Below are 15,000 nucleotides of genomic sequence, written 5' to 3'. Positions count from 1 at the left end.
CCCCGACTCGAGTCGTCTTGTAATTTTTTGCACGACTCATGTCACCGTGCTCGACTTGATTCTAAGTGCCCCGAGCCGTGTACATGATCCAAAAGCGGTTAACTTTTTCTTTTTGGTTAACGCCCAAAGTTTTCAACCCGACCCGCCTCGGCAACCTCGACTCAAAGCGCCTCAAGCCTTAATGGCCTCCAATGTTTTTGCACGGCTCATGCCACCGTCAACTTTTTGCTCGAATAATGTCACCCAGGGCACCTCGATGCTACGTGAGGCGAGCCCTGTGCGCGATCCAAAACCGGGTAACGTTTTTTTTTGAACTCCCAAAATTTCATTCTTTTTTGCCTTACGAGGCCTATCATGATCTCTTTTTATAAAGAAAATTCTCAAATCGGATTGTTTCGGCTACCCTACCTTGAATCTGGCTAGCTAGGCGTAACGCCTCGAGTCGGCTCGGCAATACGTGAACTGAAACTTGTGCGTGATCCAAAAGCGGGTAACTTGTTTTTTTTTTTTTTTTTGTAATGCCCAAAATTTAGCGCTTTTCGCTGTACAGGGCCTCCCATGATTTTTTTTGTTTTGTTCTTTTTTTTTCCCCTCGTAGACCCACTCTGGCGACCCAGTCGGGTCACCCGAGGCTGGGGCGACAGAGATGGGTTGACCTAGTCGGGTGACCCAAGTTGGGTCGACCCAGGCGTGCGATCCTGGCTGGGGACAGCAAGTCAATTCTATAAGTTTGCTTGCCAATTTTGCTAGCCAAGTCGGCTCACCAAGTCATCTAACCATGTGGTCTTTGCCAAATCAAGAATTGACTCTTTAAGTCCACTCACAGCTCGTTGCCCCGCCGAGTTGCTTCTCTAAGCCCACTCACCATGTCAGCTCACCAAGTCGGTTGTTCAAGTACGTTGCCAAGTCAACTCTTTAAGTTCGCTCACCAGGTCAGCCCGCCCAAGTCGCCTCTTTAAGTTCGTTCGCCAGGTCGGGCCGCCCAAGTTGCATCAGTAGGCTAACTCGCCGAGTCACCTCACGAAGTTGACTCTTTAAGTGCGCTCACCAAGTCAGCTCACCAAGTCGACTCACCATCTCGCCTCGATAAGTTGGCTTGCCGAGTTACCCCACCAAGTCGTCACCTCTTTAAGCTCGCTCACCGTGTCAGCTCGTCAGGTCGGCTCACCAAGTCGACTAATCAAGTAGGCCCACCAAGTCGCCTCAAGGATAGCTCCTCACCATGAGTCGCCTCACCATGTTGACTCAATGAGTCGCCTCACCATGTTGACTCTTTGAGCCCGCTCGCCAGGTCGCCTCACCAAGTCGACTCGAGTACGTTGCCAAGTCGACTCTTTAAGTTTGCTCGCCAGGTCGACTCGCCAAGTCAGCTCACCATGTCATCTCAACGAACCAACTCATCGAGTCGCCTCACCACGTCGGCTCTCTAATACCGCTCGCCAAGTCGCCCCACCAACTCGCCCCGTTAGGCCCACTCACCACATCGCCCCGTTAGGCCCACTCTCACCAAGTGGACTCTTTAAGTCTGCTCATAAAGTCGAGCCACCAAGTACTCTCACCAAGTCGACTCTTTAAGTCCTTTCGTCGAGTCACCCAACCAAGTACTCTCACCAAGTCAACTCTTTAGGTCCGTTCATAGAGTCACCCCACCAAGTCGACCCTTCAAGTGGGTTCATCAAGTCACCCCACCAAGTCGACTCTTTAAGTTCATTCATCAAGTCACCCCGCCAGGTCAGCCCACAAATTACTCTCACCGAGTCGACTCTTTAAGTTCGTTCATCAAGTCACCCCGCCAGGTCGGCCCACCAAGTGGACTCTTTAAGTTCATTCATCAAGTCACCCCGCCAGGTCAGCCCACAAATTACTCTCACCGAGTCGACTCTTTAAGTTCATTCATCAAGTCACCCCGCCAGGTTGGCCCACCAAGTGGACTCTTTAAGTTCGTTCATGAAGTCACTCTGCCAAGTCGGCCCACCAAGTCGACTCTTTAAGTTCATTCATCAAGTCACCCCGCCAGGTCAGCCCACCAACTACTCTCACCAAGTCGACTCTTTAAGTTTGCTCACCAAGTCACCCCGCTAGGTCGGCCCACCAAGTACTCTCACCAGGTCGACTCTTTAGGTTTGTTCATTAGGTCACCCCACTGAGTACTCTCACCAAGTCAACTCTTTAAGTTCGTTCGTCAAGTCGCCCCGCCAGGTCGGCCCACCAAGTACTCTCACCAAGTCGACCCTTTAAGTTCGGTCATCAACTCACCCCGCCAGGTCGGCCCACCACGTACTCTCACAAAGTCGACTCTTTAGGTTCGTTCATCAATTCACCCCGCCAGCTCGACCCACCAAGTTCTCTCACCAGGTTGACACTTTAAGTTCGTTCATCAAGTCACCCCGCCAGTTCGACCCACCAAGTACTCTCACAAAGTCGACTCTCTAAGTTTGTTCATCAAGTCACCCTGCCAGGTCAGCCCACCAAGTACTCTCACCAAGTCACCCCGCTAGTTCGACCCACCAAGTCGACTCTCTAAGTCCGTTCATCAAGTCACCCCGCCAGGTCGGCCCACCAAGTCGAATCTTTAAGTCCGTTCATCAAGTCACGTGACCAGGTCAGCCCACCGAGTACTCTTGCCAAGTCGACTCTTTAAGTTTGTTCATCAAGTCACCCGGCCAGGTCGGCCCACCAAGTCACCAAGTACTCTCACCAAGTCGACTCTCTAAGTCCGTTCATCAAGTCACCCCGCCAGGTCGGCCCACCAAGTCGAATCTTTAAGTTCGTTCATCAAGTCACCCCACCAAGTACTCTAACCAAGTCGATTCTTCGAGTGCGTTCATCAAGTCACCTGACCAACTACTCTCACCAAGTCGAATCTTTAACTATGTTCATCAAGTCACCCCACCAAGCACTCTCACCACGTCAACTCTTTAGGTCCGTTCATAAAGTCACCCCACCAGGTCGACCCTTCAAGTGCGTTCATCAAGTCACCCCACCAAGTACTCTCACCAATTCGACTCTTTAAGTCTTTTCATCAAGTCACCACACCAAGTACTCTCACCAAGTCAACTCTTTAGGACCGTTCATCAAGTCACCTCACCAAGTTGACCCTTGAAGTCCGTTCATCAAGTCAAACCCCACCAAGTACTCCCACCAAGTCGACTCTTTAAGTCAGTTCACGAAGTCACCCAACCAGGTCGGCCCACCAAGGACTCTCACCAAGTCGACTCTCTAAGTCTGTTCATCAGGTCACCCCACCGAGTACTCTCACCAAGTCAACTCTTTAGGTCCGTTCATCAAGTCACCCTGCAAAGTCGACCCTCTAAGTTCGTTCATCGAGTCACCCTGCCAAGTCGACTCTTTAAGTCCTTTCATCAAGTCACCCCGCCAAGTCGACTCTTTAAGTCCGTTCATCAAGTCACCGTCCTGATCTGGCCGAGCCGTTCTGGCCGAGCCATGCTGGCCGAGCCGATCTGGGTGAGCCATTCTGGCCGACCCGATCTGGCCGAGCCATTTTGGGCAAGCTATGCTGGCCGAGTCGATCTGGGCGAGCCATTCTGGCCGAGCCGATCTGGGTGACCCGTTCTGGGCGAGCCGATCTTTGCGAACCGTTCTAGCTGAGCCATGCTGGCCGGGCCATGCTGGCTGAGCCATTCTGGCCGAGCCATGCTGGCCGAGCCGATCTGGGCGAGCCGTTCTGGCCGAGCCATGCTGGCCGAGCCGTTCTGGCCGAGCTGATCTGGGCGAGCCGTTCTTGCCGAGCCATGCTGGCCGAGCCGTTCTGGCTGAGCGATGCTGGCCGAGCCGATCTGCGCTAGCCATTCTGGCCGAGCCGATCTGGCCGAGCTCCAAAAATGGTGTCGTGGATGGCTGTTTGGTCACCTCTGTGCCAACTCGATCGGCACAACATTGGGAATGGTTCGACAATGGTTGTCACTCCAATGTGTCATCGGGATGTCTTGGAACGCGGCCTTTCAAGGGCGAGCTCGCGTCTAGCACTTGGATTGTGCGTCGTCACAAGTGAATGGGGAGATCTCTTTGTGAACGGCAGCATGGCGATTGCAAGAGAAAATTGACTTAGTAGTCGGAGCATTGGCCTCGGGCCATTGTGACGGCCTTGCAATTTCTCTATAATTGCAACCTATGTTTGCGCAGTAGCAGAGTTTGCATGTAAGATTGGCCTTTGTTCTTGACGGTTCCAAGTACTCTCACCGAGTCACCAAGTCACCATGCTGGCCGACCCGATCTGGTCGAGCCGATCTGGGCGAGCCATGCTGGCCGAGCCAAGCTGGCCGAGCAGATCTGGGCGAGCCATGCTAGCCGAGCCGATCAGGGCGAGCCATTCTGGCTGAGCCGATCTGGGTGAGCTCCAAAAACGGTGTCGTGGATGGCTGTTTGGTCACATTTTTCATTGAATTGGATTTTTAAGGGAGTTGTCCGCGCTGTCGCAGATTTCTAATGCAGAGTGAGCCTCGCACTAATAGCTTATATAGGAGAAGTTGTTGCCACGAGCCTCTCCCGTGCCCCTTTCATTCATTCAACATTGGTGTCTAGGCGGATCGGATTGTTGGGTTTTCAAACAGTGTATGCCGATGTTGAATGAATGAAAGGGGCATGAAGCGATCTCAGTGCTTTTCCTCGGCTCTCCTTTAGATCATGTTTTTTGATGACTCAATTTTGGAAAAGGTGAGGCAGCGGTTGCGGATCCATGGCGTGTGTTTTTGGTGGTTTTAAAACTTGATCTAAACGTGAGCCCTTGTCTAGCACTCCGGCGTTGCTTGGTATAATGGCAATTTGCTATGGGTGCTCGGCGCTCTAGCAATTTGTCATGGTGTACTTATCGCGGCTACATGGGAGCTTTAATATCGAAAGCTCTCGGCGAAAAATGGTGGCCAAGCCATGCTGGCCGACCTGATCTGGCTTAGCCATTTTCGTCGACCCGATCTGGCTCTCATTTCTCACTCCATCGGCACAAATTTGGGAGTTGTTCGACAGCGGTTGTCATTCCAATGTGTCATTGCGGTGATCTGGAGAGTGATGCTAAGTGCGGGAGCCCTTGTCCATGGCGTGTGTTTTTGGTGGTTTTAAAACTTGATCTAAACGTGAGCCCTTGTCTAGCACTCCGGCGTTGCTTGGTATAATGGCAATTTGCTATGGGTGCTCGGCGCTCTAGCAATTTCTCATGGTGTACTTATCACGGCTACATGGGAGCTTTAATATCGAAAGCATTTGGGGATGTTTGTGCAAGCGAGCAGGGGAGCTTCTTTTATCGGAACCTCTACATGGCCTTTGAATATAGACCCAATGCCGACGATATCGATGGATACGAGCCTTGGATTATAAAATTGTTCAGCTAACATTGGTTTTTGTGAGAGATGGGTACGAAAGCACTTCCCGATCGATACGCGGGAGTTCCCTAAGATCGCCTCTGTGCCAACTCGATCGGCACAACATTGGGAATGGTTCGACAGCGATTGTCGTTCCAATGTGTCATCGGGATGTCTTGGAACGCGACCTTTCAAGGGTGAGCTCGCGTCTAGCACTTGAATTGTGCGTTGTCACAAGTGAATGGGGAGATCTCTCTGTGAACGAAGGCATGGCGATTGCAAGAGAAAATTGACTTAGTAGTCAGAGCATTGGCCTCGGGCCATTGTGACGGCCTTGCAATTTCTCTATAATTGCAACCTATGTTTGCGCAGTAGCAGAGTTTGCATGTTAGATTGGCCTTTGTTCTTGACAGTTCAAAGTACTCTCACCGAGTCAGCAAGTCACCATGTTGGCCGAGCCGATTTGGCCGAGCCATGCTGGCCGAGCCGATCTGGGCAAGCCATTCTGGCCAAGCCGATCTGGGCGAGCTCCAAAAATAGTGTCGTGGATGGCTGTTTGGTCACATTTTTCATTGAATTGGATTTTTAAGGGAGTTGTCCGCGCTGTCACAGATTTCTAATGCAGAGCGAGCCTCGCACTAATAGCTTATATAGGAGAGGTTGTTGCCGCGAGCCTCTCCCGTGCCCCTCTCATTCATTCAACATTGGTGTCTAGGCAGATCGGATTGTTGGGTTTTCAAACGGTGTATGCCGATGTTGAATGAATGAAAGGGGCATGAAGCGATCTCAATGCTTTTCCTCGGCTCTCCTTTAGATCATGTTTTCCGATGACTCAATTTTGGAAAAGGTGAGGCAGTGGTTGCCGATCCATGGCGTTTGTTTTTGGTGGTTTTAAAACTTGATCTAAACGTGAGCCCTTGTCTAGCACTCCGGCGTTGCTTGGTATAATGGCAATTTGCTATGGGTGCTCGGCGCTCTAGCAATTTGTCATGGTGTACTTATCACGGCTACATGGGAGCTTTAATATCGAAAGCTCTCGGTGAAAAATGGTGGCCGAGCCATGCTGGCTGACCCGATCTGGCTTAGCCATTTTCGTCGACCCGATCTGGCTCTCGTTTCTCACTCCATCGGCACAAATTCGGGAGTTGTTCGACAGTGGTTGTCATTCCAATGTGTCATTGCGGTGATCTGGAGAGCGATGCTAAGTGTGGGAGCTTGCGTCTAGCATTTGGGGATGTTTGTGCAAGCGAGCAGGGGAGCTTCTCTTATCGGAACCTCTTCATGGCCTTTGAATATAGACCCAGTGCCGACGATATCGATGGATACGAGCCTTGGATTATAAAATTGTTCAGCTAACATTGGTTTTTGTGAGAGATGGGTACGAAAGCACTTCCCGATCGATACGCGGGAGTTCCCTAAGATCGCCTCTGTGCCAACTCGATCGGCACAACGTTGGGAATGGTTCGACAGCGGTTGTCATTCCAATCTATCATCGGGATGTCTTGGAACGCGGCCTTTCAAGGGCGAGCTCGCATCTAGCACTTGAATTGTGCGTCGTCACAAGTGAATGGGGAGATCTCTCTGTGAACGGTGGCATGGCGATTGCAAGAGAAAATTGACTTAGTAGTCGGAGCATTGGCCTCGGGCCATTGTGACGGCCTTGCAATTTCTCTATAATTGCAACCTATGTTTGTGCAGTAGCAGAGTTTGCACGTTAGATTGGCCTTTGTTCTTGACAGTTCGAAGTACTCTCACCAAGTCAGCAAGTCACCATGCTGGCCGAGCTGATCTGGCCGAGCCATGCTGGCCGAGCCGATCTGGGCGAGCCATTCTGGCCGAGCCGAAAATTGTTCAGCTAACATTGGTTTTTGTGAGAGATGGGTACGAAAGCACTTCCTGATCGATTCGCGGGAGCTCCCTAAGATCGCCTCTATGCCAACTCGATCGGCACAACATTGGGAATGGTTCGACAGTGGTTGTCGTTCCAATGTGTCATTGGGATGTCTTGGAATGCGGCCTTTCAAGGGCGAGATCGCGTCTAGCACTTGGATTGTGCATCGTCACAAGTGAATAGGGAGATCTCTCTGTGAACGGCGGCATGGTGATTGCAAGAGAAAATTGACTTAGTAGTCAGAGCATTGGCCTCAGGCCATTGTGATGGCCTTGCAATTTCTCTATAATTGCAACCTATGTTTGCGCAGTAGCAGAGTTTGCATGTAAGATTGGCCTTTGTTCTTGACAGTTCCAGGAGATGACCTCCGGAACTTTTGGATTGGGCCCCTTCAAGGTGAAATTCATCCAGTTGATCGAATGAGCTCGATGACCATTTCACTCCCTTGGCTCCATGAATTCAAATCCCATCTAGCTGCCATGAAGCCATCTCGATTTTGCTATGCGAGGGCTCTCTCCCCAGAGTCGTTCTCTTTGCAACAACTTCTTTGGCAAAAAAATTTCGGAATGGTTCGGCAGCGGTTTTCATTCCAATGGTGCTGTTGTGGTGGTTGCCTGGGCAGCGATCTGAAGGGCGAGCCGTCGTCTAGCAGTTGGGCTGCGCATCACGGGTGACAAGGGAGCCTTTGTAATCGGAAGCTCCCCGTGACCATTCGATGAGAAGAGCCATTGCTTGTGTGAGCAAGGACGAATGCAGCCTCGGATTCCAAATGAAATCAACGACATCGGATCTATATATAAGAGCGGAATGAAGCAGCAGCCCGTTTGCCATGCGCGGCTCCCCAAAGTTGCTCGTCTTTCTCACTCCATCGGCACAAATTTGAGAGTTGTTCGACAGCGGTTTTCATTCCAATGTGTCATTGTGGCGATCTAGAGAGCGATGCTAAGGGCAGGAGCTTGTGTCTAGCATTTGGGATGTTTGTGCGAGCGAGCAGGGGAGCTTCTCTTATCGGAACCTCTCCGTGGCCTTTGAATATATAGACCCAGTGTCGACGATATCGATGGATATGAGCCTTGGATTCTAAATTTGTTCATAGCTAAGATTGGTTTTTGTGAGAGATGGGTACGAAAGCACATCCCGATTGCTACGCGGGAGCTCCCTAAGGTCGCCTCTGTGCCAACTCGATCGGCACAACATTGGGAATGGTTCGACAGCGGTTGTCATTCCAATGTGTCATTGGGGGATGTCTTGGAAAGTGGCCTGGCCTTTCAAGGGTGAGCTCGCGTCTATCACTTGGATTGTGCATCGCGTCGCAAGTGAATAGGGAGATCTCTCTGTGAACGGCGGCATGGTAATTGCAAGAGAAAATTGACTTAGTCGGAGCATTGGCCTCGGGCTACTATGATGGCCTGGCAATTTCTCTTTAATTGCAACCTATGTTTGCGCAGTAGCAAAGTTTGCAAGTAAGATGGTCCTTGTTCTTGAGAGTTCCAGGAGATGACCTCCGGAACTTTTGGATTGGGCCCCTTCAAGGTGAAATTCATCCAGTTGATCGGATGAGCTCGATGACCATTTTAGTCCCTTGGCTCCATGAATTCACATCTCCTAACCGACGACAATCTTTTTCTCCTTAGACGACCTCATAATAAATTGGGTCGTGGATGGCTGTTTGGTCAGAATTTTCAACGATTTGGATTTTTATGGCGGATGTCGGCGTGTTCGCTAATTTCTAATGCAGAGCGAGCCTCGCACTAATAGCTTATATAGGAGAGGTTGTTGTCGCGAACCTCTCCCGTGCCCCTCTCATTGATTCAACGGCGGTGTCGAGGCGGATGGAAATGTCAGATTTTGAAACGGTGGACGCCGACGTTGAATCAATTAGAGGGGCATGAAGCCCACCCTCGAGGTGCTATTCCTCGACTCTCCTTTAGATCATGTTTTCTTGTCACTCAAGATGGCGCAATTTCGGAAAGCAGTTGGGCTGCGCGTCACGAGTGACAAGGGAGCCTTTGTGATCGGAAGCTCCCCATGGCCATTCGATGAGAAGAGCCATTGCTTGTGTGAGCAAGGACGAATGCAGCCTCGGATTCCAAATGAAATCAACGACATCGGATCTATATATAGGAGCGAAATGAAGCAGCAGCTAGCCCATTTGCGATGCGCGGCTCCCCAAAGTTGCTATTCTTTCTCACTCCATCGGGGCACAAATTCGGGAGTTGTTCGACAGCGGTCGTCGTTCCAATGGTGTCATTGCGGCGAAATTTGTTCACAGCTAAGATTGGTTTTTTTGAGAGATGGGTATGAAAGCACATCCCGATTGCTACGCGGGAGCTCCCTTAGGTCGCTTCTGTGCCAACTCGATCGGCACAACATTGGGAATGGTTCGACAGTGGTTGTCGTTCCAATGTGTCATCGGGGGATGTCTTGGAAATTGGTCTTTCTTTCAAGGGCGAGCTCGCATCTAGCACTTGGGTTGTGCGTCGTGTCACAAGTGAATGGGGGATGTCTTGGGGGATGTCTTGGAAAGTGGTCTTTCTTTCAAGGGTGAGCTCGCGTCTAGCACTTGGACTGTGCGTCGCGTCACAAGTGGATGGGGAGATCTCTCTGTGAACGGCAGCATGGTGATTGCAAGAGAAAATTGACTTAGTCAGAGCCATTGGCCTCGGGCCATTGTGACGGCCTCGCAATTTCTCTTTAATTGCAACCTATGTTTGCGCAGTAGCAGAGTTTGCATGTAAGATGGGCCTTGTTCTCGAGAGTTCCAGGAGATGACCTCCGAAAATTTTGGATTGGGCCCCTTCAAGGTGAAATTCATCCAATTGATCGGATGAGCTCGATGACCATTTCAGTCCCTCGGCTCCATGAACTCACATCTCCTAACCGATGACAATCTTTTGGTCCTCTGCCGACCTCATAAAAAATTGGGTCGTGAATGGCTGTTTGGTAGGAATTTTAAAGGATTTGGATTTTTAAGGCGGATGTTAGTGTGTTCGCTAATTTCTAATGCAGAGCGAGCCTCGCACTAATAGCTTATATAGGAGAGGTGGTTGCCGCGAGCCTCTCCCGTGCCCCTCTCATTGATTCAACGCCGGTGTAAAGGCGGATGGATATGTCAGATTTTGAAACGGTGGACGTCGACATTGAATCAATTAGAGGGGCATGAAGCCCACCCTGGATGTGCTATTCCTCGACTCTCCTTTTAGATCATGTTTTCTTCTCACTCAGCTGGCGCAATTTCGGAAAAAGGTTTGGCAGCAGTTGCAATCCCTCACCGCGTCTACTTGGTGATTTTAAAACTCGATCTAAAATGGGAGCCCTCGCCTAGCACCTCCATCCGATGTTGCTCAGGTATTGCATAAAATTATGCCAACGGCACGAATCCCCCAATGAATGCCTACGCTTGGACCCTCTCTTAGATCACCTTCTTCGATCACTCGACCGACGCAACTACGGAAGAGACTTGGCAGCGGTTGCCATTCTACAGCGCGTCTGTTCAGCGATTTCAAAGTTGATCTAATGGTGAGCCCTTGTCTCTAGCCATGAGGTGGGTGGTTGGCACTCTAGGAAAAATTTTTGCGTGCCTATCGCGGCTACAATGGGAGAGGTGGTTTCCGCGAGCCTCTCCCGTGCCCCCCTCATTGATTCAACGCTGCTATCAGGGCGGATGGATATGTCGGATTTTGAAACGGTGGACGCCGACGTTGAATCAATTAGAGGGGCATGAAGCCCACCCTCGAGGGTGCTATTCCTGGACTCTCCTTTAGATCATGTTTTCTTGTCACTCAGTTGGCGCAATTTCGGAAAAAGGTTTGGCCAGCGGTTGCCAGCCCTCACTGCGTCTACTTGGTGATTTTAAAACTCGATCTAAAACGGGAGCCCTCGTCTAGCACCTCCGTCCGGTGTTGCTCGGGTATTGCATAAATTTATGCTATCGGCGTGAATCCCCCAACGAATGCCTACGCTTGGACCCTCTCTTAGATCACCTTCTTCGATCACTCGACCGACGCAACTACGGAAGAGACTTGGTAGCAGTTGCCATTCTACAGCGCGTCTGTTCAGCGATTTCGAAGTTGATCTAATGGCGAGCCCTTGTCTCTAGCCATGAGGTGGGTGCTTGGCACTCTAGAAAAATTTTTTGCGTGCCTATCGCGGCTACAATGGGAGAGGTGGTTGCCGCGAGCCTCTCCTGTGCCCCCCTCATTGATTCAACGCCACTGTCAGGGCGGATGGATATGTCAGATTTGGAAACGGTGGACGCCGACGTTGAATCAATTAGAGGGGCATGAAGCCCACCCTCGAGGGTGCTATTCCTGGGCTCTCCTTTAGAACATGTTTTCTTGTCACTCAGCTGGCAAAATTTCGGAAAAAGGTTTGGCAGCGGTTGCCAGCCTTCACCGCGTCTACTTGGTGATTTTAAAACTCGATCTAAAACGGGAGACCTCGTCTAGCACCTCCGTCCGGTGTTGCTCGGGTATTGCATAAATTTATGCCATCAGCACGAATCCCCCAACGAATGCCTACACGCTTGGACCCTCCCTTAGATCACCTTCTTCGATCACTCGACCGACGCAACTACGGAAGAGACTTGGCAGCGGTTGCCATTCTACAGCGCGTCTGTTCAGCGATTTCGAAGTTGATCTAATGGCGAGCCCTTGTCTCTAGGCATGAGGTGGGTGGTTGGCGCTCTAGCAAAAATTTTTTGCGTGCCTATCGCGGCTACAAGGGGAGACGTGGTTGCCGCGAGCCTCTCCCATGCCCCCCTCATTGATTCAACGCCGCTGTCAGGGCGGATGGATATGTCGGATTTTGAAACGGCGAACGGTGACGTTGAATCAATTAGAGGGGCATGAAGCCCACCCTCGAGGGTGCTATTCCTGGACTCTCCTTTAGATCATGTTTTCTTGTCACTCAGCTAGCGCAATTTCGGAAAAAGGTTTGGCAGCAGTTGCCAGCCCTCACCGCGTCTACTCGGTGATTTTAAAACTCAATCTAAAACGGGAGCCCTCATCTAGCACCTCCGTCCGGTGTTGCTCGGGTATTGCATAAATTTATGCCATCGGCGCGAATCCCCCAACGAATGCCTATGCTTGGACCCTCTCTTAGATCACCTTCTTCGATCACTCAACCGACGCAACTACGAAAGAGACTTGGCAGTGTTTGCCATTCTACAGCGCGTCTGTTCAGCGATTTCGAAGTTGATCTAATGGCGAGCCCTTGTCTCTAGGCATGGGGTGGGTGCTTGGCGCTCTAGCAAAATTTTTTGCGTGCCTATCGCGGCTACAATGGGAGAGGTGGTTGCTGCGAGCCTCTCCCGTGCCCCGCTCATTGATTCAACGCCACTATCAGGGTTGATGGATATGTTGGATTTTGAAATGGTGGACGGCGACGTTGAATCAATTAGAGGGGCATGAAGCCCACCCTCGAGGGTGCTATTCCTGGACTCTCGTTTAGATCATGTTTTCTTGTCACTCAGCTGGCGCAATTTCGGAAAAAGGTTTGGCAGTGGTTGCCAGCCCTCACCGCGTCTACTCGGTGATTTTAAAACTCGATCTAAAACAGGAGCCCTCGTCTAGCACCTCCGTCCGGTGTTGCTCGGGTATTGCATAAATTTATGCCATCGGCGCGAATCCCCCAACGAATGCCTACACTTGGACCCTCTCTTAGATCACCTTCTTCGATCACTCGACCGACGCAACTACAAAAGAGACTTGGCAGCGTTTGCCATTCTACAGCGCGTCTGTTCAGCAATTTCGAAGTTGATCTAATGGCGAGCCCTTGTCTCTAGCCATGAGGTGGGTGCTTGGCGCTCTAGCAAAATTTTTTGCGTGCCTATCACGGCTACAACGGGAGAGGTGGTTGCCGCGAGCCTCTCCCGTGCCCCCCTCATTGATTCAACGCCGCTGTCAGGGCGGATGGATATGTTAGATTTTGAAACGGTGGACGCCGACGTTGAATCAATTAGAGGGGCATGAAGCCCACCCTCGAGGGTGCTATTCCTGGGCTCTCCTTTAGAACATGTTTTCTTGTCACTCAGCTGGCGCAATTTCGAAAAAAGGTTTGGCAGCGGTTGCCAGCCTTCACCGCGTCTACTTGGTGATTTTAAAACTCAATCTAAAACAGGAGACCTCGTCTAGCACCTTCGTCCGGTGTTGCTCGGGTATTGCATAAATTTATGCCATCGACGCGAATCCCCCAACGAATGCCTACACGCTTGGACCCTCTCTTAGATCACCTTCTTCGATCACTCGACCGACGCAACTACGGAAGAAATTTGGCAGCGGTTGCCATTCTACAGTGCGTCTGTTCAGCGATTTCGAAGTTGATCTAATGGCGAGCCCTTGTCTCTAGGCATGAGGTGGGTGGTTGGCGCTCTAGCAAAATTTTTTTGCGTGCCTATCGCGGCTACAAGGCGAGAGGTGGTTGCCGCGAGCCTCTCCCATGCCCCCCTCATTGATTCAACGCCGCTGTCAGGGCGGATGGATATGTCAGATTTTGAAATGGTGGACGGCAACGTTGAATCAATTAGAGGGGCATGAAGCCCACCCTCGAGGGTGCTATTCTTGGACTCTCCTTTAGATCATGTTTTCTTGTCACTCAGCTAGCGCAATTTTGGAAAAAGGTTTGGCAGCGGTTGCCAGCCCTCACCGCGTCTACTCGGTGATTTTAAAACTCGATCTAAAACAGGAGCCCTCGTCTAGCACCTCCGTCCGGTGTTGCTCGGGTATTGCATAAATTTATGCCATCGGCGCGAATCCCCCAACGAATGCCTACGCTTGGACCCTCTCTTAGATCACCTTCTTCGATCACTCGACCGACGCAACTACGGAAGAGACTTGGCAGCGGTTGCCATTCTACAGCGCGTCTGTTAAGCAATTTCGAAGTTGATCTAATGGCGAGCCCTTGTCTCTAGGCATGAGGTGGGTGCTTGGCGCTCTAGCAAAATTTTTTGCGTGCCTATCGCGGCTACAAGGGGAGAGGTGGTTGCCGCGAGCCTCTCTCGTGCCCCCCTGATTGAAATGTCAGATTTTGAAACGGTGGACGCCGAAGTTGAATCAATTAGAGGGGCATGAAGCCCACCCTCGAGGGTGCTATTTTCCTGGACTCTCCTTTAGATCATGTATTCTTGTCACTCAGCTGGCGCAATTTCGGAAAAAGGTTTGGTAGCAGTTGTCAGCCCCTCACCGCGTCTACTTGGTGATTTTAAAACTCAATCTAAAACGGGAGCCCTCATCTTGCACCTCCGTCCGGTGTTGCTCGGGTATCGCACAAATTTTTGCCATCGGCGCGAATCCCCCAACGAATGCCTACATGCTTGGACCCTCTCTTAGATCACCTTCTTCGATCACTCGACCGACGCAATTATGGAAGAGACTTGGCAGCGGTTGCCATTCTACACCGCGTCCGTTCTGCGATTTCGAAGTTGATCTAATGGTGAGCCCTTGTCTATAGCCATGAGGTGGGTACTTGGCGCTCTAGCAAAATTTTTTGCGAGCCTATCGTGGCTACAATGGGAGAGGTGGTTGCCGCGAGCCTCTCCTGTGCCCAGCTCATTGATTCAACGCCGCTGTCAGGGTGGATGGATATGTCAGATTTTGAAACGGTGGACGCCGACGTTGAATTAATTAGAAGGGCATGAAGCCCACCTTCGAGGGTGCTATTCCTAGACTCTCGTTTAGATCATGTTTTCTTGTCACTCAGCTGGCGCAATTTCAGAAAAAGGTTTGGCAGCGGTTGCCAGCCCTCACTGCGTCTTCTTTGTGATTTTAAAACTCGATCTAAAACGGGAGCCCTCGT

This window comes from Cupressus sempervirens, chromosome 2, assembly GCF_028749045.1.
Source record: "Cupressus sempervirens isolate cs-2001-9-10 chromosome 2, ASM2874904v1, whole genome shotgun sequence".
In the NCBI taxonomy this organism is placed as follows: Eukaryota; Viridiplantae; Streptophyta; class Pinopsida; order Cupressales; family Cupressaceae; genus Cupressus; species Cupressus sempervirens.
The sequence above is the reverse complement of the archived record's forward strand: the minus strand, read 5'-3'. Positions refer to the sequence as shown.